The sequence below is a fragment of the Tiliqua scincoides genome, chromosome 4, assembly GCF_035046505.1.
Source record: "Tiliqua scincoides isolate rTilSci1 chromosome 4, rTilSci1.hap2, whole genome shotgun sequence".
In the NCBI taxonomy this organism is placed as follows: domain Eukaryota; kingdom Metazoa; phylum Chordata; class Lepidosauria; order Squamata; family Scincidae; genus Tiliqua; species Tiliqua scincoides.
This window is the reverse complement of record NC_089824.1, coordinates 11217937-11241863: the sequence shown is the minus strand read 5'-3', so window position 1 is coordinate 11241863 and position 23927 is coordinate 11217937. Positions and strand designations below refer to the sequence as shown.

The 23927-nt window shown below is 47.0% G+C and overlaps 1 pseudogene; it reads right to left on the bottom strand.

Annotated features, from left to right (window-relative positions):
• Window positions 1-203: 203 nt before the first annotated feature.
• Window positions 204-321, bottom strand: LOC136650308 (5S ribosomal RNA; annotated as a pseudogene).
• Between the last annotated feature and the right edge of the window lie 23606 nt (window positions 322-23927).

Sequence of the window (23927 nt, the reverse complement as noted above, 5' to 3'; positions counted from 1 at the left end):
GAGGTTTCCAGGAATCCTGCAAGCAGTGCATGAAAGTCACAGGCCTGCAAAGGTGTTTGTCTTCTGTAAATGCTGTTTTGAAATATGCCTGAGCCTGAACCTGGAGGTTCCAAGTAGCCTTTGTTGGCTGACAGCATTGAATTTGCTTAAGCCCCTTGATCTCCTATGGTTGGCAACCTTCAGTCTCGAAAGACTATGGTATAAGCCTACAGCACCCAGTATTCCCAGGCAGTCTCCCATCCAAGTACTAACCAGGCCTGAACCTGCTTAGCTTCCAAGATCAGATGAGATTGGGCATGTGCAGGGTAAACATAGCTAGGTTGAAATAGATGTGACTGAAATGATAGCATTGCCTTCCCCACTTCCCCTTGCTCTTTTACCCTTCCTGTCATTTCCCTTGTGTCTAAATTATGGGCCCCTTGGAGAACAGGCCAGTTTATTTATTCTGTGCAAGCTCCATTAATACTGATGGTGTCATGACAATTCGTCAGAGGCGCAGGCTTTACCTGCTACCTTTCTGTTGCCTTTCTCTCATGGTACTCATGGGACCGCATCCCCCAATGTCCTCCCATGGGTACAGTTCCGTTTTACAAAGGCCCAGGCCTGACATTCCTCCTGCTCCTGAGGGCCTGATCCCAATGACTATTCTCAAGCTGTGGCTTGAGCAGCAGTTGTTTATTAATCCATTTCTGTCCTCCCACAGGTGTGCACATTGCACATATGCAATGTTGGGCAGAAATTGATTAGCTTCCTTGTGGTACAGGCCTTTCCTTTTTGTAGATTCATTCCCTTCAGGCTGGCCTCCTCATTGCCTCCTTTCCTCTGTACTGTCTCTTTTTCTTCACTCCAACCCCACACTCCATGCCCCTCACTCCAATCCTCTCTCGCTGGCTCTGACTGCTCCCCCCATGCTTGGTCTCTTTCTCCCCCTGTCCTCTTGTTCTCCTTCTCTCCCTGCCTCTTTTCTACTCTCATCAGTCTCTGCCTGTCTGCCTCACTCTGCTTTCTAGTCTCCCTCAATCCTTGATTTATTATCTCTGGTGGCCCCACAATCTCTTACAATCCTACCTAACTCTTCTGGGGCAGACTGCCTGCAATTTCCTTTCCTGCCACTATTGAAGGTGGGCACTGTGAAGCAGCAATTCTCAGTTCATGCAGTGCTTCTGTGAGCTGCCTCGGTAGTGCCGAGAGAAACTGCCCAATCTTATTCCTCGCCATTGGTGCTGATGTGCCAAAGTGATTTTCTTTTACTTACACCCTGGTAGGCTGCCCTGGGCTGGGAGAGGCCTCCAGCATCGACAAAACCATCACGACCCACCTCAGAGGATTTGGTGGGCCATGGCACTGCAAAGTTTGGGAAAGCCTGCACAAAGAGATGATAGGATGTTGCCTCTGGAGGTGGCTATGGCTGGAGTTTTATGGGGAGTATTGTCCTATGTTAAGTGCAGCATGGAGCCATGGTTTGAATTCCTCTTCCAGCTGATTGTGGAAAAGCAGTGTCTCAGTAGGTCTCAAGGGCCCTAGTGTGGAAACAATCTTGTATAGATGTCTGCATTGCACAGAATCCTGTTAGCAGTGCCAGCCCATCCACAAGGCTGACTGAGACAGTTGCCTTAGGCAGTAGACTGCTGAGGGGGGGGGGCAATCCCTGCCCATCCACTCATTTTCAATGCTTCTCTTCCTCCTCCCACTCTATGGATTGAAAGTGGAAGAGGGGAATGGAGGGGAAGAGGATGTGGAGAAGAGGAGAGTGGTGGGCTTGAATGTTTGCCTACCAATCCTCTCACTCTTCCATGCTTCCTTGTCTGCTCCATCCCCTTCATCCTTTGCCAATCCAGGAAGCAGAAGGAGTAGAGGTTAGCAGACTACCCAGTAAGAAGAGGCTGCATTTGGCATACTGCCTCAGGCACCAGGAGGTCATGCAGTTGTGAACTGGGGGGGGGGGGGTGTTATGGAAGATCATCAGGTGGATGATGTGGTGTTGACAGTGACTCCATGTTTTGACAGCTGTTTGACAGCTCTGGGAAGGGCAGGGCTGGCTCCACAACTGTAATCAATCAAGGCCAATGGAGACCTGGATGGACACCTGAGCTTCATTTGACCTTGATGGTACTTTGAATGAGCTAAAGAGGTAGCTCACAGCTGAGCTGCATTTGGACTTAATGGGACATACAAGGATAAAAGGCAGCTTCAGAAGGACCAAAGGAGCCAGGAGCAGGACGCTGACCCAGAGGGAACCAGACAAGGAGGGCTATCTGACCCAGACCTACTGGAGAAGGGGACTGCCAGGACTCAGCTGGAGGACACAGAAGAGTGGACTGCCAGGACCCTGCTGAAGGAGACACTCTGCTGGAGAGAACTCAGAGGAGGAACTCTGCTGCAGAAGACTGGACTGTGCTTTGGAGCTGTAGTGGACTTGAACTGGAGGCTTCAGACCTTTACCCACTGAGTTAAGTGGAGTTTTGGGGAGGGAAAGCCTCTGGACAAGAGGACTTGCAGGGAGTGTTTGTGTTCATAGCAATAAATTTGGTTAGTTGCTATAGATAAGGAGTTCTGTATTCATTTCTTTGCACACTGCAGCTGTTGTTCTTGGAAAAGGAGGGTGTTAATTAGCCAAAAAGATAGGGACAAATTGGCGTAGTCGGCAGGATTCGAAAATTAGGACAGGGGAACCATGCTTGCAAGTGCTCCCAGGTGCCATGGCTGGGGGGCACCACCCCCAGCTGTGCTGCCCTGAGGGCCACCTGCACCTGCTGCCTCCCCATCCAGAGGCATTCTGAGGGCCAGAGAGGCCACAAGTGGCCTTCCCAACCCGCAGAAGGCCTTCTAAGGCCTCCAGAGAGCCTTCAAATGTCACTTTCCAGTTTTATCCCAAAACCAGAAGTGAAGTTTTAAGGCCTTCCAGGGGCCTTAGAAGGTAGGGAGTGACACTTGCAGGCTTGCCCTGGGCAGTACAGTGGCCAGGACTGCCACTGGGGACATGGTCCAGCCCTGGCTGTCAGTTATCCATCCAAGGGTTGGGTTGCTGCTCTTCCAGCAAAGAGCTCCACCCAAGGCTAGACAAGGAGCCACTCTCACAAACCAGCCGCTCAAGATTCTTCCTTAACAAAAGCAAGCAGAACCCTTGAGACAACATTGTGGGAGACGCTTGCTGGTTTACACCAAGACTGAAAGTCAACATTATTGAAGTGCAGGAGAAAAAGAAAACAGTGAATGATTTTGAACCTTGGTGATAGAAGTTCAGGCACCTGTCACCGTTTCCCCTTGTGGTGCCTTCCTTCCTAGTTTCTTTTTTAAAAAGAGCAAAGCAAAAGGGACCTGGAGGAGGATGAAAAGCAATAAAATAAAAACAAAGTACGATGTGCTATAGAAATTCAGCTCTTCCACCTCAGTTTTCTTCCCGCTCTGACTGAGTTCAATTGACTTATCCCCCGAGTAAGCATGCACAGGAATGCAGCCTTAGGGAATCAACTCAAACTCAGCAAAAGTAACTTCCTAAGGGCACAATCCTAACCCCTTATGTCAGTGCTTTCCAGCACTGACTTAAGGGCAATGCAGCTCTAAGGTAAGGGAACAAACATTCCCTTACTTTGAGGAGGCCTCCGTGAGTGACTATGCTACACAATAAGTGACCGATGGGTCACAATCAGAAACTAACCAGCACAATTTCATTTGTGTGTTCTTCCCTTGAAGGGTAGCCAATATAGGCTCCAAAAATCTTACCCTAGGGTTTTGATAAAGCTGGTAATGAAGCAGGTAATGTGCAATATCCTCGATCTGTCCTGCTCCACAAATACAAAACCTCAAATGCCTGGGAATGGACAGATATCTACCATCTAGAGCTGCCATTGGCATGGTTTGGAAACACAGTTCAGTAAACGAGTGGTGAAGACCAGAAGTGATTGTGAGGAGCTCCAGAAGGATCTCTCCAGACTGGCAGAATGGGCAGCAAAATAGCAGATGCGCTTCAATGTCAGTAAGTGTAAAGTCATGCACATTGGGGCAAAAAATCAAAACTTTAGATATAGGCTGATGGGTTCTGAGCTGTCTGTGACAGATCAGGAGAGAGATCTTGGGGTGGTGGTGGACAGGTCGATGAAAGTGTCGACCCAATGTGCGGCGGCAGTGAAGAAGGCCAATTCTATGCTTGGGATCATTAGGAAAGGTATTGAGAACAAAACAGCTAGTATTATAATGCCGTTGTACAAATCGATGGTAAGGCCCCACCTGGAGTATTGTGTCCAGTTCTGGTTGCCGCATCTCAAAAAAGACATAGTGGAAATGGAAAAGGTGCAAAAGAGAGCGACTGAGATGATTACGGGGCTGGGGCACCTTCCTTATGAGGAAAGGCTACGGCGTTTGGGCCTCTTCAGCCTAGAAAAGAGACGCCTGAGGGGGGACATGATTGAGACATACAAAATTATGCAGGGAATGGACAGAGTGGATAGGGAGATGCTCTTTACACTCTCACATAATACCAGAACCAGGGGACACCCACTAAAATTGAGTATCAGGTTAGGACAGACAAAAGAAAATATTTCTTTACTCAGCGTGTGGTCGGTCTGTGGAACTCCTTGCCACAGGATGTGGTGCTGGCGTCTAGCCTAGACGCCTTTAAAAGGGGATTGGACGAGTTTCTGGAGGAAAAATCCATTATGGGGTACAAGCCTTGATGTGTATGCGCAACCTCCTGATTTTAGAAATGGGTTAAGTCAGAATGCCAGATGTAGGGGAGGGCACCAGGATGAGGTCTCTTGTTATCTGGTGTGCTCCCTGGGGCATTTGGTGGGCCGCTGTGAGATACAGGAAGCTGGACTAGATGGGCCTATGGCCTGATCCAGTGGGGCTGTTCTTATGTTCTTATGTTTATGTAACACCTTGTGAAGTTGAAGTAACTGTTGGCCTCATGGATGGGCTGTTCCTGCAACTTCCGTCTTCGCCCATAGGGATGAGAATGTCAAACTAAGGTTGGGGAGACCCAGATTCAAATCCCTAATGTGTCATGGCACTCCCTGGGCTAGGACCAGCTCTAGGGCAATTTGACCTGGCCTGGAGGGGTCTCATACTGGGGTGGTGAGCAGAGTACCCACAGCTGCAGCCACCACCTTGCTCTGGTATGGAAGCTTCCATTCCAAGGCGTTCCGAGGAGAGCACGGCAAGTAGAACTTTGCCAGTGGACAACCCTCCCTCCTACCTGTTCCTGGGTCCAAGTGACTTGAAATCACACACACTTCCCCCCCCCCCCCAGAAGCTGGCAGTGATGTCACTGCTGACTGCTGCTTATCCTGGTTAGTGGGGGCCCCCAAGAGGGTGGGGGCCCTTGCAAATATAAGCATTGGGTTCCTAAGGCCTGCCCTGCCCTGGGCCCAACTTGTTCTGAGGATAAACTAGGGGTTGGGGGAACATTTATGTGGCAGTGGCTTTGGATATTTCCAACTCTTTTCTTTGACACACATTTAAAAATCCCGAATGCCTGTTGCTCTTCTTTAGTATATAGCAATGAAATGACATTTGAAATTGAGTTAGATTCAGAGAAAACGAAGAAAAGATCCACCCATGTCGGGGAGAGCGTAGGCAGCTCTAATGTTTCTGCAAAAGCATCAGGAATTTCACTTTGAAAGTTACAGCAACAATATTTTGATGGAACTGTTTTCATCCCTATATTAATAACGAGTCACACACTCCCAAGAAAGACGTATGGAGCTTGGCAGCCCCTTCCCCAAAGAGCGCCTTTGCAAAAACAGTCATGCGTACAAGCAGAGCCAATGGGGCACAACCGTCTCCGAGTGCCTGTTTACCAAGCTGTGGCTCTGCAGCCGTCGCTCGACAATTGATTCTGAAGGATTTGAAACGAACTAAGAGCCAGCTGGAAATGAGCAGGAATGGCAATGGGGATCAGTGGCATAGCTAGAGGGGGTGCAAGGCACCCTGTTTCGCAGGAACGTGCAGATGCCAGGGACATGGCTAATGGGTTTAATCCAGTACTTCCCAACGATGCGACCCCCTTAAGGAGAGTAGCAACGCGACTGGGGACCCAAAGGTGCCATTAGTATAGATTCCATTATAAGATAAGGAGTATCTTATCCTTTTGTACTCACAAAAGGAGTATGCATTAATCCATTACGGGTTACAAGCCATGATGTGTATGTGCAACCTCCTGATTTTAGAAATGGGCTATGTCAGAATGCCAGATGCAAGGGAGGGCACCAGGATGCAGGTCTCTTATTATCTGGTGTGCTCCCTGGGGTATTTGGTGGGCCACTGTGAGATACAGGAAACTGGACTAGATGGGCCTGTGGCCTGATCCAGTGGGACTGTTCTTATGTTCTTAAACTACAATTCCCAGGAGGCCTTGCAGGTCTTCTTGTTATCTGGTGTGCTCCCTGGGGTATTTGGTGGGCCGCTGTGAGATACAGGAAACTGGACTAGATGGGCCTGTGGCCTGATCCAGTGGGACTGTTCTTATGTTCTTAAACTACAATTCCCAGGAGGCCTTGCAGGTCTTCTTGTTATCTGGTGTGCTCCCTGGGGTATTTGGTGGGCCGCTGTGAGATACAGGAAACTGGACTAGATGGGCCTGTGGCCTGATCCAGTGGGGCTGTTCTTATGTTCTTATGCGTTAGATGATGGCAGTGATGGCAGCAAAACCCAGAAGTGCCATACTAATGGCTCCTTTGAGTCCCCAGTTGCGTCGCTACTCTCCTTAAGGGGGGTAAGCATACCGACCAAAAACGCAATCCCCAGGTTAGGAAATACTGGTTTAATCCCTTTCCCCTCTGTATGCTCAGTGGGTGGGTGTGGAAAATTCCTTCCTCATCACCCCTGTCTTTTCTATTCTCTAGCATTGTCTATTTCCTGGCTTCCTTGCCTTTGCACAAGTAGGCCCCTACAATCAGACCTCTAGTCTAAGTCAAAGGACTGCTTATTGCACGCTGTCCTAATAGGGGTGCGCTCTCTCTCTCTCTCTCTCTCTCTCTCTCTCTCTCTCTCTCTGTGAAAGAGTGAGTGAGTGAGAGAGAGAGAAGAACGAGCAGCTTTCATAGCAGGATTGCTTATTGCACAAGGGATCCCCTCTCTTGTTCCTTCTGTTTTTTGGGCGGAAGAGGGAGTCAGAAAGGTGAGGAGCCCCATACCCTGCACCTCCTTAATCGTACTGCCTTACAGGGTAGTTCTAAGGATTACTGGGTAACACACAAGAAGAGCTTTGGATGCTCAAGCACCTTGTAAGTGCTTCATAGTTTCCGCAGCATGTGGGCTCTTATGCAAGTTGGAGAATCCATGAAAATAAAAGGATGGCTCAGCCTTTTCAATGGTTTCTTCTCCTTCTTCTTCTCCTTCTTCTAAAAAAAAAAAATCACATCACGATGTACAAATAAAGAGATGAAATGCACGAAGCCTCGGGAGGGAGAGAGAGAGAACCAATTTACAAAGCTATAAATATACTCCTCAGTGAGACCCAAAGGAAAATGATGGGATGTGAGATGAGATTTCTTTATATATCCAAACTATAAAGCCATCCTTCACGATAAGTACATCTTAACATGATCTAGAGCTGAAGCCGTGGAGATTGCTAGACGAACAGATGGATACGTTCCCTCTCTTCAACATGCCTGAACTTTGCCACCAATAGGTGGGGCTGTTGAGCATGAGATGCCTTGTGAGCCATTGTGGGAGTGTGTCTCTTAATTTCCTTGCGGTAGCTTCTTGCAAGGGAAAAGAGCAGCCGTCGAGCTCTTGAGAAGATATTTTAAAAGTTTGTAGATTTCATTTTCTGCCACGCAAACGGGAAGAACTTGAAAGAGATCCTAGTGCGCTTCTAATTAACCGCCTCCTCCAAGGATGTGAGCATGGTTAACGTACATTTGTTTAGTGCCAAAAGCTAATTAAAAGATATGTTAATTTAAGTGGCCTGGAAAGCTATGGGGGATTGGTAATTATTATTATTTACTGAGTCCCACGGTGTTTATTACGGTGCCATGGCAGCCCGGTAATTTAGGTACCGTGACATAAAATGTAAGGGGTAAAAAAAAGGTTTGGATCCAAATTGGAGGTTAGGGATATGCTTGAAAGCAGCACTTGTCTGTGGAATCATGGGAAGGCATCATGCAGAGAGTGAACTGCTTGGGTATTGACTATCCATGGCTCTCTGTTTTAAAATGTATACTTCCTGTTCTGGATCAAGAGAGTCCTCAAGACTTACAAGACAGTTAAAAAGGAGGTTATGCAATACATAGCTGTCACATCTCTCATTCAAGGGGCTCAGGAGGGGGCTTATCTAAGAGTGTTTTATCTCCCTAAGGGTGCAATCCTAACTAGCTTCCCAGCACTGACATAGCTGTGCCAATGTGGTGTGCACTGCATCCTGCAGTGGGGAGGCAGTCAAGGAGGCCTCCTCAAAGTAAGGGCATGTTTCTTATCTTACCTTGGGGATGCATCATGGCTAGGGCAGTGCTGGAAAATTGATTAGGATTGTGCCCTAAGACACTTCCGAGGTAGGTGAAGTTAAATAATCCAGGGCCCAATCCTAACCAATTTTCCAGTGCCAGTGTTGCTTTGCCAATGGGGTATGTACTGCTTCCCATGATGGAGAAGCAGTCACAGAGGCCTCCTCAAGGTATGGGAACATTTATTCCCTTACCTTGGGGCTGCATTGAGGCTGTAGCAATGCTAGAAAGTTGGATTGGATTGGGCCCCAAGTCACTTGCTGAGCTTCATGACTGCAAAGGGTTTGGAACCCAGGTCTCCCCCATCCAAGTACTCAGGAGCAACAGACCTGATTGTGTCCTATTTATAGCCCATCCTTCTTCCAAGAAGCTCAGGATGGTGTTCCGTGCAGAGTCATTCCATTTTGATCAACACAAGAGCCCTATGAGGTAGGCTAGGCTGAGAGAGGGGTTGACTGGTCCAAGACTGCCTAGCAAATGGAATGACCGAAGAAGAACAGAAGAACTTAAAGAAGAGTCCCACTGGATCAGGTCAAAGACCCATCTAGGGATGCAGCTCCCCATCCCAGCCCCAGCAAGATTCTGTTCACTTCACCATGCTGACCTCAGTATAATAATACACATAGGAAGCCCTGTGGTTGAGATGCTTCATTTGCTTATGGTCTGGGGGTGCAGTTTGGGTTTTGGAATACAAGGCTTAATTGTGTCCTGATTCTGCACCACCACTGCCATATTGCCGTCAAAAAGACAGGGCTTATATTGCATGACAATGTACGTCTTTCCTCTCCCCTTTGAGAGCAGGTGTGCGGACTGGGCTACATTTCATACTTAAAATGCAGCCTCTTTTCCTGAACCTGCACAGAAGCTTTCCTTCAGGTATCTAACAGGTTGAGCTGCCTTGAACTAGTAATCCTCCAGCATTAGCTGCCTTACAGCAGTCATAAAACACATCCCAGCAATGCACAGAGTCGTGCCAATGCCTTCCACCATGCACCGACTGACCAATGAAGCTCTGCCAACACAGGTACAATGGTGGGGTAGGGTGGGGGTGGTGGAATAGAGGTGGGGTGTGGTTGGAATGGGGTGAGGCTGGAATGGGGAGCTGATGTAGGCAGTAATGGGGGTGGATCAGGTCTGGGAAAGGGGCAGGCTCTGCAACATCCACCAAATCCAAGCCCCCGTTCCAGACCCAATCCTCTGATCTGGCTCACCCATTCTTGCACACTTTTGCTGGCCAAGGTCCAAGTAGACCTGACCAGGCTTCAGAGGCTTACCCCTGAGTATGGTATACCCAGTGGAGACCTCCACAACTGCCCCTGCACCTGCCCACAGGATGCAGCACATGCATCAATGAGGGGGGAAGGATAGGATTGGGCCCTAAGGGCCAAACCGGATGCAATACTAAGCACATTGTTTACCTTTAAGGCCTGCCACAAGCCTAGTGGACACAATCAAGTGGACATCTCGGGCTTGAATGAAAATCCAAATTCAGGATTCAGGATTTTTCAGACAAGCATTACAGACCCCTGAGATTCCAATATCTGAGCCTGGAAGTAGGAGTCCCAGTGACATCTCTCTCAGAAATGTAAGAGAGGAACAAGACTCGCACTTAGGAAAAAGGGATCTCAGAGATCTGTAATGCTTATCAAGGCAAGTTCTGAATTTGAGTTCTGATTTGATCCAGAGAAATCCATTCCCTGATGCCAATGGGAGGTTCCCATGTGGTATAGTGGTACAGCTTCTTAATAAAGGGCAGACAGATGTTAAGCCAATGGGCTTACTCGGTGTAAGGCAGCTTCCTACTCGGTCATGTCGTGAGAATGGATGATGGCCAGATCCCAAAGGATCTCCTCCTCTAACTTGTGCAAGGAAAGCGCCCTACAGGTAGACCACAGCTGCGATACAAGGACATCTGCAAGAGGGATCTGAAGGCCCTAGGAGTGGACCTCAGCAAGTGGGAAACCCTGGCCTCTGAGCGGCCCGCTTGGAGGCAGGCTGTGCAGCATGGCCTTTCCCAGTTTGAAGAGACACTTGGCCAACAGTCTGAGGCTAAGAGGCAAAGAAGGAAGGTCCACAGCCAGGGAGACAGACCAGGGACAGACTGCACTTGCTCCCAGTGTGGAAGGGATTGTCACTCCCAAATTGGCCTTTTCAGCCACACTAGACGCTGTTCCAGAACCATCTTTCAGAGCGCGATACCATAGTCTTTCGAGACTGAAGGTTGCCAACAACAACAGGTCAAAAGCCTAGCGATTATTTCACTTCCCTTGAAGCAATGCAACAGCATCCCCATTTCATCACAGCCTTCTTAGTGCCAAAGCTCAGTGGTTCCTCTTTAGAGATTTGAGAATCTATTTTATGTTGGTGAATAATACACATCCTAGAGCTATAGAAGAGCAGAATCCATCCCTGGCTTTGGCTGCATCTTGAACAGGTGCCATTGTTTCTTTGGGTAAGCCTTTTTTTGTCCTCCTAAAGGGGGAGGATATTGACGTGATTGCTGAAATAAGGCTAACACAATAACCTAATCTAGGACAAGGGCCCCCGGCTTTTCAAACCATATGCCTAAGAATTCTTTTCCCCCTCCTACATTAATCATCATACCAGATTTGTTTCCCATTCTGACCTTTACAAATGTTTTGTTCCCCAGTGTCTGTGTATTGCTGGAGGACTTTAATCATGTCTGGAAATATACAAATTTTAATACAATAGAATTTTTCGTGGAGAGAAATGGGTAGTTTTAAAAGGGTAAGGAAAAAATTATGGCTAGCGAGTACATTTGTGATCTAATCTTAAGAACATAAGAATTAGGCTGCAATCCTAACCACACTTTCCTGAGAGTAAGCTCCATTGAACAAAATAGGACTTACTTCTAAGTAGACCTGGTTAGGATTGTGCCCTTAGTCAGGCAGTCTGGTCCCAGCTGTCGTGGGTTTCTACCCAGTAGCTGGTACTCAAAGCTATACTACCCCCATACATGGAAGTTTCAATTAGTCAACCTGTTTGAAATTACCACCTGTTGTGTCTCTTTTCTGCTTTTTTGTTCAAACCTCTATATTAGCAATTTTCAATCTTTTTCATCTCATGGCACACTGACAAGGTACTAAAATAGTCAAAGCACACCATCAGGTTTTTGACAATTAACAAGGCACACTATGCTGCCAGTGGGGGCCCACATCCCCCATTGGTCCTACTAATAAATGACCTTCCCCCAAATTCCTATGGCACACCTACAGACCACTCACGGCACACCAATGTGCCATGGCACAGTGGTTGAAAATGACTGCTCTATATGATGCAAGGATATAAAGTGATGAGCCTGTTTATGTTGATGTCTTGCCTATAATCTGCAAAAAGATAAAATAAAGGTTTTAATAACATGGCTAATGGATACTGATTAAGTAATTCATCATATTATTAGGGGACCTCATATAGCAATTCTGCTATTGGATCCCAGTTTCTGTGCCTGCATCTCATTTTTTTCTGTCTTTCCCCAGGATACCTTCTTTGCCAGAGGCTGGGAAACATTCAGCCATCGAAGGATAAATTGTTAATTGGACCAGTCAGGGATACATAACTGGCAACTGCATAAGCAGATATACCATGCCTCCACATTGTGGGGGTTCCTGTGTTCCCTAGTCCAGTTACACAGGGCACCCCTCCCCATTGAATTCACATTGCCCAATCCTGTCTGATCCTTGCACTGTCAGAACATATATTCCTGTATGTGTTCTGACATACAGCAGTGCATGGCCCTTTGCAGTCAAAGCTGTGCATAGTGCACTTCTGGGCCACTGCCATCAATGGAAAAAGGGTGTGGCACACGCATCAGAGGCTCCCAGAGACTCCACTGCTCTTGGTAAGTTGTCAGTGGGGATGTGTCTCAGGTGGGCAGGGAGAGTTTTGTGGCAGGGAGGGCAGAGGAAAAGGGGAAGGGTAGATCCAGCGGCATCGGTGTGCGCCAAGAGCCTGTACCCTCCTTTCAAACCTGCCCCATTGCTTTTCCCTTCTCAGAGATATGCCTGCTATTTAGCTAGCATAGGTCCAAGGAGACCCATAGGCTACCAGGAAGCCTATGCAGAAGTAAATAAAATATTTTTTTTCTTTATCTCTGGCAGGCCTTCTGATCCCACCCACCTTTGGCTGAAGCATGTGCTCCATCAGCACAGTTGCATCATCATTAATGGTGGGGAATAGGATTGGGACCATAGAACCACCCCTGCTAAGTGTCAGAGTGATCCTCTCTCTGCATACAGTGGCCACTGACCTCACCTGGAGAGGCTTTCCCAGTTGCCTCAGTGGTGCTATGAGAGGAGAGAGGTTTTATAGCACTTGCTTCCTCTCCCTCTCCACAGGACAGCATCCCTGAGCCAAAGTCTCTCTGTGGCTGCAGAGGCAGAGCTGTGCATCTTGCCCCCACAATCTCATCATTGGCACTGGCTGAAGCTGTTGAACTGGAGACTGCCTTATGGGCATGTGGAACTCTGCCCATTGGGTCTACAGCCCAAGATGTCTTGCCTGAAGCAGGGTGTCAAATGCTACCCCCTGACCTGGTAGCATCCCAACCCCTGCTCCTCCTTCTCCCTGGACTGGAAAGAGAAGAGGTGGGTAGAGCAAATGAGGAGGTGTCGAGTAGAGTAGTGAGCTAGAGCCAATCTGCCTGAGGTACCCTCCTCAGCTGATCTAATGGAAGGTCTGCTCTGAGATATTCTGAATACACACACGAAGGTCAGGAGTGATACCTGCAGTCGCATGTCCTTCACACATTATGCCAGTTGATCATATGAAAAAGCTAGTCAGCAAAGAAGATGGATTTTTAAAAAAATATATCAATTTTATTGAATCTTTTTAAAATTAAAAAGCCAATATATAAACAAAAATGCAATTCGCTTAATCAGAATGGTCTTTATTTAAAGGAAAGTCAATAAAGAGATGCATCTGTTGATGAATGAAGCATGTTTTGCCAGTAGTCAATAAATTATTCTCAGCTTTGAAAAAAAATCTATTTTGGTGCTATTGGTCTTCTGTTTTTCTAATATAAGTACCGTAGATACTCGCCTATAGTACATGAAATTTTTGCCAAGTAATCAAGCTCCAATTATCACTTCGCCTTATCTCCGGGTCAATCATGTATTTATCACAGTGTTTTTTTCTTTTTATCTGTTTGAAGAACAGAAGACTCTGCCTTTGCACTGTTTTGCACCAGAAGTGTGCTGAGAAATTCTGGGTGATTGATCACTTTACATATTATGTTTCAGCTTTTGTACTGTGCTGGTTTTCAATCACTTGTTCATACATGAACTGATGACCAAAAACTAGCTATTGGTGGGGCTTTCACAGCCAACTAGCTACCTCCCTTCCTGCCTTGCTGGTCCTTGCAAGGCATTCTGGAGCATGACCTACCTTTTTCTACCAATATTCCATTCTTTTTCAAGTACCCCTAAAGGTCCTGTTGAGTGTCCTTGGGAGTACATAAATACTAGGTTGGGAACCACTGTTTTACTGGTATGTTGTTTACAGTGCACTTACTCTGATAGTGCTTACAAAAAGGTGATAAAGACCAGAATTTAAAAAGAATAAAAATGTATCTTATGATCTTTTACTATGTTTTTAATAAATTAGAGACTACAATTCTTAGGTAACAATTAGTGGTGGGTTATTTTTCAGGATCTGTCCTTGAGTAAAATCAAACTATAGTCAGACACTCCCCTAAGTTTCACCCCCAACATCCAAGGGTCATAGAAAATTCCATGATTGTTGGCTCAAAACCTGCCCTCGACTTATCTGTGGGATCAACTTATAGGTGGGTATCTGCAGTAGTTAATATAGACATTACAGCATTCTCATATATCTTATTTTTCTATTCCTGAAAAGAGGGAACAGACCTTGTCTCTCACAGTTCAGCGTATCATATTCCGGCTGATGTAATCATATATGAGATCATTTCCCATACAGTCAAGGCTGTTTTTTGTATAACTTAATACAATTTTTTTAAAAAAAAGAATCCAGATTTAGCTGTCCACATATTACCCTTCGTATAGCATCACTGCTCTTTTTCCAATAAATATTTGCAAGAGGAGAAGTCAGCCAGGAAGACGTGACCATGGGAACAGGACTGTGATTTTTGCCTGTGGCAAAAAAAAAAAAAAGCAGTAATATGGAATATATTTTCAAATGTGCTGTACTGCAGATGTGCGTGCTTTTTTCTGAAGAGGGAAATCGGCCAAACTGGATCAGGAACAGACTGAAGGAACAACAAAAGTATTAGCAAGGAAGGAGAAAATGCACTCCTAGATAATATATTTTTATAATATTTTTTATTAAAATCTGGACCTTACAACTGGATTGTGTGTGCTCAAGATGTGTGAGCATGTCAAATAACCATGTGTATAAGATCAATGGCAAACAATGGAATCTTATCACTTCAATCTTCAAACAGTGCATTCTTCTTGGTTCTTCTTTCAGTCAAATGACAGCTGTCAACATTTCTTTTTTTGAAATGGTTCTCTGTCTATCCCTTCATCTGTTTAAAGCTTTTCTTACCTGTAGGGTATCAGAAACCACAGAGGTTTAAAAAATCAAACTCCCCCCCCCCCACACACACACAGAATAATGTTCACTGGAAAGCTTGTGTTTGGGGGGGGGGGGGAGTCTTAGAGCCTGATCCAAGCCTGGGCCAATGCCAGTCTCCCAGAAGACACCCATCACAAAAGTGGCATAAGGCTCTTCACGGTGGGCAGAACAATGGAAATGCTGGTAGAGAGACTAGTACCAGAAGAGGAACCCAGGGGTCCATCAGCCGTAAATTCCCCATTGAGCAGTTGCAAGGCATTCTGAACTGGGCGGGGAGGGGGAGGTGGGGAGGTGAGAGGGGGAAAACAAGAAGGGCAAGGGCGGGGGAAGGTAGTTCAGGCCTGGGAGGGGGTGGAATGGCAGCAGAGTCTGCTGCCACATTTTATCCCCCGTCTCATGCCTGAAAGCCCTATACAGGTTAACTCAGATCTGTGCCAGTGGTTTAGCTGGTCCAGATCCAAGTGGACCCATAGCAGCTGCTGGGGCTTGACAAGGGGTAAGGGAACAAATGTCCCCTGCCTCCCTGGCACCGTGGGGTGCAGTGACAGCTCGTTCGGCACCAGTGTACCACGGCACTGGTACACCCCATTAGGACTGGGCTGTTATTCAAGTATCTTTTGTTCTGAGACGCAACCTTTGTGAAATTTCAGATCATAGCTCCATATAATGAAGAGGAAATGTTTATGAAAATGCAGAGACTCAGAAATATAGCATGTTTCTGCACCTGAAGAATTTTCAGCCGAAAGGTGGGGGCGGGGGTTGAAATCTACACTTAATGCATGCATGTGATATGTTGCCTGTCAATGCTCATATTTTGGTGTGTGATATGGTTTATTTATGGACATAGCACTGGGTAGCACTGCCAAGTCTACTGATATGTCAGTGGAGCTGATGACAAGAGGCCTCAGGTCTCACAGGCCTCAAGGAAGGCCACAACTTCCTTCCTCGTTAGGGCAGTCAATTCTCCATGCACAGCAGTAGTTGGCTGGCTTGGGAGAAGCCTTGCTTGGTTTTCATTTCTTATTAAATTCCATTGAACAGCTACACCTGACTTGCACAGCATACTTGGACCTGTGAACTGAAGCCATCTTCTGGGAGCTTCCTGACTTGAAGTAAACAGAGTCATTAGTGATACAAAAGAAGGTTCTGCAGCTCTGGTTATCCTCACCAACTCCATGGCTGAGAGCCCAATCCTAGCCATTTTTCCAGCACAGGTGCAGCCACAATGGGACTCTGAGGTAAGGGAACAAACATTCCTTTATCTTGAAGAGGCCTCTGTGACTGCCTCCCCCCACAGGTTGCAGCGCATACCCCATTGGCACAGCTACACTGGCACTGGAAAACTGGTTAGGATTGGGTCCACAATCTAACCAAGAAAACTGTGTTAACAGATGCCTTGTCCTTTAGAGCAAATGAAGAGTTGTTTGCTAAACCCTTGACAGCACGTGAGCAATCAAGGGCCATCATGACAGAAACGGAAGATCCTTTATTAATTCACTCCACAAAAGATCCTATATGTTCCCATGGAAATTTAGGAGATAAAGAGCTGAGTCGCTGGTCTCTGGTGGTCCTCATTCTTCATTCCATGCCTGCCTTGTAGTTTTTATGCTATGTTGTCCTAGCCTTTCATAGGAATGATATGGCAAGCAGAAGTGGCAAGGCAAGGCAAGGCAGTCAGAGGACCTTGCAAACATCCAGGAGAGCAAGCTGATCTGATGGAATTCCGGCTCCAATGGAGCCTTTTTACATCTCCTAGCATGGACTGCCTCTCCCAGCCGCCATTCCACTGAGTCCAGTCATGGGAGAATAATCTCTGTGGGTTCAGATTCATGGCCTTTTCATACCCTTTGGCAACTGGTACAAGCATCAGACTGGCTCATCCCTTGAGTCCGAGGCTGTCACTTTTGATGAGGGCCATGACACATTGTTCATTCCAAAATTGTTTCCATTTTGAGAAAAAAAGGGAAGAAGGAAGCAAATGGGCATGGTTTATACCTATATGTTCATTCATTATGCATGCTGCTAATCTAATCTTGTAGATGGTGTTTTCCACAAGTCTCAAGGTGGGCAACTTCTAGAGCCTGGAATGTAGCAGGAAGAAGATAAGAACATAAGAAGAGCCTCACTGGATTAAACCAAGACATTTTGAGACATACAAAATTATGCAGGGGATGGACAGAGTGGATAGGGAGATGCTCTTTACACTCTCACATAACACCAGAACCAGGGGACATCCACTAAAATTCAGTGTTGGGAGAGTTAGAACAGACAAAAGAAAATATTTCTTTACTCAGCGTGTGGTCGGTCTGTGGAACTCCTTGCCACAGGATGTGGTGATGGCGTCTAGCCTGGACGCCTTTAAAAGGGGATTGGACAAGTTTCTGGAGGAAAAATCCATTACGGGGTACAAGCCATGATGTGTATGCGCAACCTCCTGCTTTTAGAAATGGGTTATGTCAGAATGCCAGATGCAAGGGAGGGCACCAGGATGAGGTCTCTTGTTATCTGGTGTGCTCCCTGGGGCATTTGGTGGGCCGCTCTGAGATACAGGAAGTTGGACTAGATGGGCCTATGGCCTGATCCAGTGGGCTGTTCTTATGTTCTTTTGTTCAAGGACCCATCTAGTCCAGCTTCCTGTATCTCACTGTAGCCCACCGGATGCCTCAGGGAGCACACAAGGTGACAGATGACCTGCATTCTGGTACCACTCCCTTGCATCTAGCATTCTTAGATAGCCTACTTCTGCTCAGTTGAACAAGCAAAGCCAGCAAGCTAAGCTCCTAGTGTTACACCAATTCTGGCCCATTCAGAAGCTCCACACTGCCTGACAATCACAGGGGTTAAAAGTGACATACCCCGATCACTTTGGCTCTGCGCCACAGTCTCGGAGCTCATTAGACCCAGTCCCCAGTTTGAGTCCCTGCTAGATGTAAACACGGCTCTTATATTTTTGACATTGCATCACATCAAGACTGAGCATTTATAACTGTAACTTTGGTGACACATGAATCCTGGTACCTACATACTTTTGAGCTTTTTCTATCAGCATTAATAGAGAGTGCATGTGTGTGAGAGGGGACAAAATGACCTCCTTAACTTGCGTGTCTGCAAATGTCACCTTTGCTTTGTGCCTTAGTTCCAGGTGGCATTACGTGTGTCTTTATTGAAGATTTATGAGAGATTAGCAAATCAGCTACGTTGTGTGATGGGCTCGGATCCCGTTGGCATTGTCTGTGGAATAAATTGGTAATTCAATTCTTGTGCAAGAAGAATATTTCATTCATAATCCCTGTGTGAGAAGTTGTTAATGAGTGGCATGTTCCGGTTTCCATAACAACATGTTGCGATCCGCAAACAAAAGGAACATTAAAAGAGTAACCCGCTTTAGCATAAAACAGGCTCAGGTAGCATTGGGTAGCGATTGACAGAATCATTTGCAACTCAGTCATCGGAAGCGCACCAAGTTTGCTGCTAGCGAAGCTGCATGAAAAATTTTCTTAAGTAGAGCTGTTACCTAGTTTTGCCGTGAGCAAATGTGGTGGTGACTTGGGATGATCGTTCCTGGGTTGAAACATCTGATGACTTTCAAGGGCAGCAAAACAAGAGGATAATGTGTTTTATTCAGACATCACAGTGAGTTAACTGCTTCCTGTTCCCTAAGTACAGCCTAGCCTCCTGGAAGCACACTCCCTCTTAGACAGGCAGCCCAATCCTAACTTGTACTAAAACAGGCAGGCCGGCGAGCCTGCACTGTATCCAGCGCAAGTTTCAGGCTGTCTGAGGCTCGGTCCAAGGCAAGGGGAAGCTTTTCTCCTTACCCCAGGGACAGCTGCAGCAGCCCCAATGGGTCTACCGGATATAAGAACATAAGAAGGTGATGGCGACTGGCCTGGACGCTTTTAAAAGGGAATTGGACAAGTTTCTGGAGGAAAAATCCATTACGGGGTACAAGCCATGATGTGTATACACAACCTCCTGATTTTAGAAATGGGTTATGTCAGAATGCCAGGTGCAAGGGAGGGCACCAGGATGCAGGTTTCTTGTTATCTGGTTTGCTCCTTGGGGCATTTGGTGGGCCGCTGTGAGATACAGGAAGCTGGACTAGATGGGCCTATGGCCTGATCCAGTGGGGCTGTTCTTATGTTCTTAACGTAAGAACAGCCCCACTGGATCAGGCCATAGGCCCATCTAGTCCAGCTTCCTGTATCTCACAGCGGCCCACCAAATGCCCCAGGGAGCACACCAGACAACAAGAGACCTCATCCTGATGCCCTCCCAGGGGTGGCACAAATCCAAGCAGCCTGGGACTGCCCAAAGTCTCCCGGGAATAGGGCTAGGATCTGGCATAAGTGCTCCACCTCCTGCTCCCTCCCCGCCCCTGGGAATGCCCACTGCCACCCTCCCCCATCCCCAAATGCATCCCTCCAGTCTCCTCTCCAAACTCCCCGCCCCCCACCCCTGCACAGGCTGAGCTCGGCTGATGCAAATTCACCTGGCCTAGGGCTTCTGCCGGTGTAGTGAGACCAATGCACATCTGTGTGCCAGCCTATCTCCCTGAAAATTGGTGTGAACGTGCTTTATGGCACTTTTGCGTCACTCTTCAGCTTGCACAAGGAATTTGCACCTGCCGAATGGGCGCTCAGGATTGCGCCCTCAGAGAAACACCCTCCAGGATCATGCCTGAGTTACAGAAATCTGAGGAGGTTCAGCCTCCTTGCCTTTGTGCCGACTCTGGAATAATCTCTAGAGACCCTTCTCCTTGAGCCCCTGGCCTCAGGAGGCTGGGTGGGTAGCTACTGCAAAGCTGTCCTTTTCTGTGATGGAACCTAGACACTGGAATTCTTAGGCTTGAGTGCCTGATACCTTCCTTTCTATTCTATCATTGTGATTGAAATTTGTTTCTCAAGAAGCCTTATCCGATTCTTGGTGACAATTGCAGTCGTGAGTCTGAGTTTAAGATTAGTCTTGATGCTGTCACCCTCCCCCTTGTGGCTGTGGTACAGGCAAAAATGAAATCAAATCAGCAGGAATGAGGTGGATCTTATTAGACCTAAACACTGAACTAGGACTTTGCTCCCCCGTGACAATTGCGCTCAGGCTTAAGTGAATGCTGAATGAAATGGGCACTGCTTGTTCTGTTTTATGTTTCATTCCCAAATGAATGTGTACCTATATCAGGAAATGGCAAGTGGGTGAGGCAGGCTTTCACAAGAAAAAGGAGATGGAAATGAAGTGACAAGGAGAGCCAAGGACTGGGGTGTGTTTTGGACTACAGTAGGGCCGCTCAAACTCTGACCTGGGGGCCAGATCTGAGGTTTGGGTGAATACGTCCGCCCAGTGAACAGACCTTACTATTCTGTGAAGTCCTCCATGTTTGGGGAACAGGGATGCTCTGGGCAGTAGCATCTGCCCAGATGTCTTGTTGTGTGGCCTTCTGGGATGCTGGGCAGCAGATGCAACTGCCCAGGGCCTCCTTGTCCCCCAAATGTGGAGGACTTTGCACAGCACCCAAACGGAATGGTAAGATGCGATCCAAATGGGGTCCGCATTTTTGTAACATAATGGTTATGAGTTTGGGTGTCGTTGGACTGGAGAGAAATTGCGCGAAACTTTCAGCCCAATCCTCTCCAGGACTGTCCTGTCCTATGGAGTGCATTGCAACATCAGATGGAAGTCCTGCTGCCCACAGACCATGGAGCAAGAGGCAGCAGCGCTGCCCCATCTCTGCTGCCAGACCCTGCCAGACAAGGTCAGGCAGCAGTGGGGGCAGACAGTGGGTGGGGATAAGGGGAGGGGGTCAAAATTGGGCAGGGATGGGGAAGAATGGGAGGTGGCAGGAAGGTGGCAGGAAGTACTAACATTACTATCTGTTAGTAATGACACACACCAGATACTATCACCTCTGTTTGGAGGCATCCCTCCCTTCTTCTCCTTGAACTTGCACCAGCTAAAGAGCTAGATCAGATTCAAGGAGACCCATTGGTGAGTGGGAGGTTTATGGAAGATGAAATAATTCCCTTTTCCCCCCTCAAGCCTCCTGATCACCTCCATCCTCCCCCCCTCCCCCGCTGGATACAACACACATCTCTCTGATACTGCTGCATTAGCAGGGGGATAGGATTGGGTTCTTGCAGACTGAAGGCTTGTAGGCTGGGCAAGGGAGGGAAATTTGAGGTTTGCAATTTAACAGGAGCTCATCAGAGGAATGCTGGGCTGCAGGTCTGCAGTGTGAAATGGTTTTTAAAAGCCAATTAAATTTTAAAGCAGGCTTTTGAGCTCAAGATAAACCAAAGCTCCAAAGACTGCAAAATATGAATATGAATCCAAACCGTAGAGAAATTCCCCATTTATTATTAATTGGGTGGCGCTAAAAAAAGGAGGCCATTTGCATTAACATTTTTGGTGCTGAAAAATCTCCCTCCCTTTTTGGAGCACTGAATTGAAGGGGGGGGGGGAATGAGAGTCAATGCTTGCTTCCTGAAGCCTGCTTGTTTGGCCTTAGCGATGTTGATATATAGCCAAATCAGACTGACTGCATAATATTGTGACATCATCCTCTTCAGTATTGGATCCCTGATTAGCTAGGAAGGATCCAGGAAGATGATCTAGTAATGGGGGGGGGGGTGCCACTATAAGCAAGAGATTGGCAGCCCAATCCAGAGCTGCCCAGCACCCAGAGGAGCAGAGGTGCCTTATGTGCACTGAGCAGCCACCAGCATCTCATTGGGGGAAGGGGAAGGGGACATTAGTTCCTTTGTCCAGAATTCCCAGAATGGACATTAGATCCATTCTGAAATGCTGTTGGTTCTTGAAAGAGAGAACCTCTATGATTGTAAAAATCCCCTGGAGGGATTTAGAAACGCCTGCCTATGTAAACCGCCTTGAATAAAGTCTGAGGAGTAATCCGATGACCAGAAAGGAGGTATATAAATATCTAGTTAGTTAGTTAATAAGGCTCAGGCCAGTGTTTGTTGAAGAGGTAACTTTGAGCTCCAAATCTTGACAGACAGACAGACAGACAGACAGAGTGCCTGTTTCTACAGTATACACTAACAGTGAAGAGTTTCAGGGTGTTTCAACTCTTATTTGCTAACCAGCACTCAGAAGAGTCTGAACCCAAGGTCAACGGATCAATGCTAGAGGAGAGGAGAACCTGAATAATAAGTTATTTCACCAAAGGGAGGCAAAGTAGAATAAAAATAAGTATTTTTCACCCATCGTGAGGGTGAGGCTATGAACAAGACGGACACTACACAAGACGGGACACTACACAAGAAGGGACAAGGAGTTTATCTCTTGCATCAGTGCAACAAGGAGATTGTTAAAAATAATGATTACCGGCATTCCTTGGGGTGAAACAAGCAAATCTTCTACTCTGCCTCTGTGAAATACAGGCAATATAGTGTGACTGTTCTTATCATTCTATGAATAAAGGTAAATGGCACAAAGAAAACTGTGAGTCGTCATCAGTAGCAGAGCCAGAGGAGGGCAGCACAGTAAATACAGCAGGTGCCGCAACGCGCCATGTAAGCAGCCCCTCCCACTTGCCATTGCATGATGCTTTTGCTGCCCCGAATGGCTCCAATGGGCCCACTTACATGGAATTTTGTGGCATCTGCTGTATTTCCTGTGCTGGTCCAACTCTGGCTGTGCTACTGGTCGATATTTCTAATCACACGGGATGCTGAGCATACCTTCATCAAGCATTCCAGCACCATCACTGGCTCTCCATTTCCTTCTTGCAGGGATTGCCTATAGTGAAGTGGAGTAAGGGAGATGCATGTGGGTCCCTCTGTTCCTCCAGAAGTGAAGTTTTTAAGCAAGTTGAAAGTTACTGTCTGGGGGAAACTTCCGAGGAATTTGGAGAGAATCAAAAAGAGGTTAGAGAAGCCTAGCAGAACGTCTCAAGTGTGCAAATTAGTTCCAGTTGCTTCAGGCAGAAAACTGAGCAACCATGAAAGGTCAGCAAAATGTCAGGTAGTGTAATAAGAAAATTTTGTGAAGAACATAAGAACAGCCCCACTGGATCAGGCCATAGGCCCATCTAGTCCAGCTTCCTGTATCTCACAGCAGCCCACCAAATGCCCCAGGGAGCACACCAGATAACAAGAGACCTCATTCTGGTGCCTTCCCTTACATCTGGCATTCTGATATAGCCCATTTCTAAAATCAGGAGGTTGCACATACACATCATGGCTTGTAACCCGTAATGAATTTTTCCTCCAGAAACGTGTCCAATCCCCTTTTAAAGGCGTCCAGGCCAGACGCCATCACCACATCCTGTGGCAAGGAGTTCCACAGACCAACCACACGCTGAGTAAAGAAATATTTTCTTTTGTCTGTTCTAACTCTCCCACTCAATTTTAGTGGATGTCCCCTGGTTCTGGTGTTATGTGAGAGTGTAAAGAGCATCTCCCTATCCACTCTGTCCATCCCCTGCATAATTTTGTATGTCTCAATCATGTCCCCCCTCAAGCGTCTCTTTTCTAGGCTGAAGAGGCCCAAACGCCGTAGCCTTTCCTCATAAGGAAGGTGCCCCAGCCCCGTAATCATCTTAGTCGCTCTCTTTTGCACCTTTTCCATTTCCACTATGTCTTTTTTGAGATGCGGCAACCAGAACTGGACACAATACTCCAGGTGTGGCCTTACCATCGATTTGTACAACGGCATTATAATATGTTGTTGTGGTTCACTACTGTGGAGCGAGGGCAATTCTTGGATTTTCTGCGCACGGAATCCATGTGTTTTGGCCTCATCCTGTATCTTGCATGAAACTCGACCATAGATCTCTGAATCCCAGGCAGTACAGGGGATTCAGCCTAGTCTTCAGTAGAGTAGCAGCACGACTATATCCGTGGCTTATGGTGGCTGATCTCAGGATCTGCCACTGTAAGTCCCAAACCAACAGTG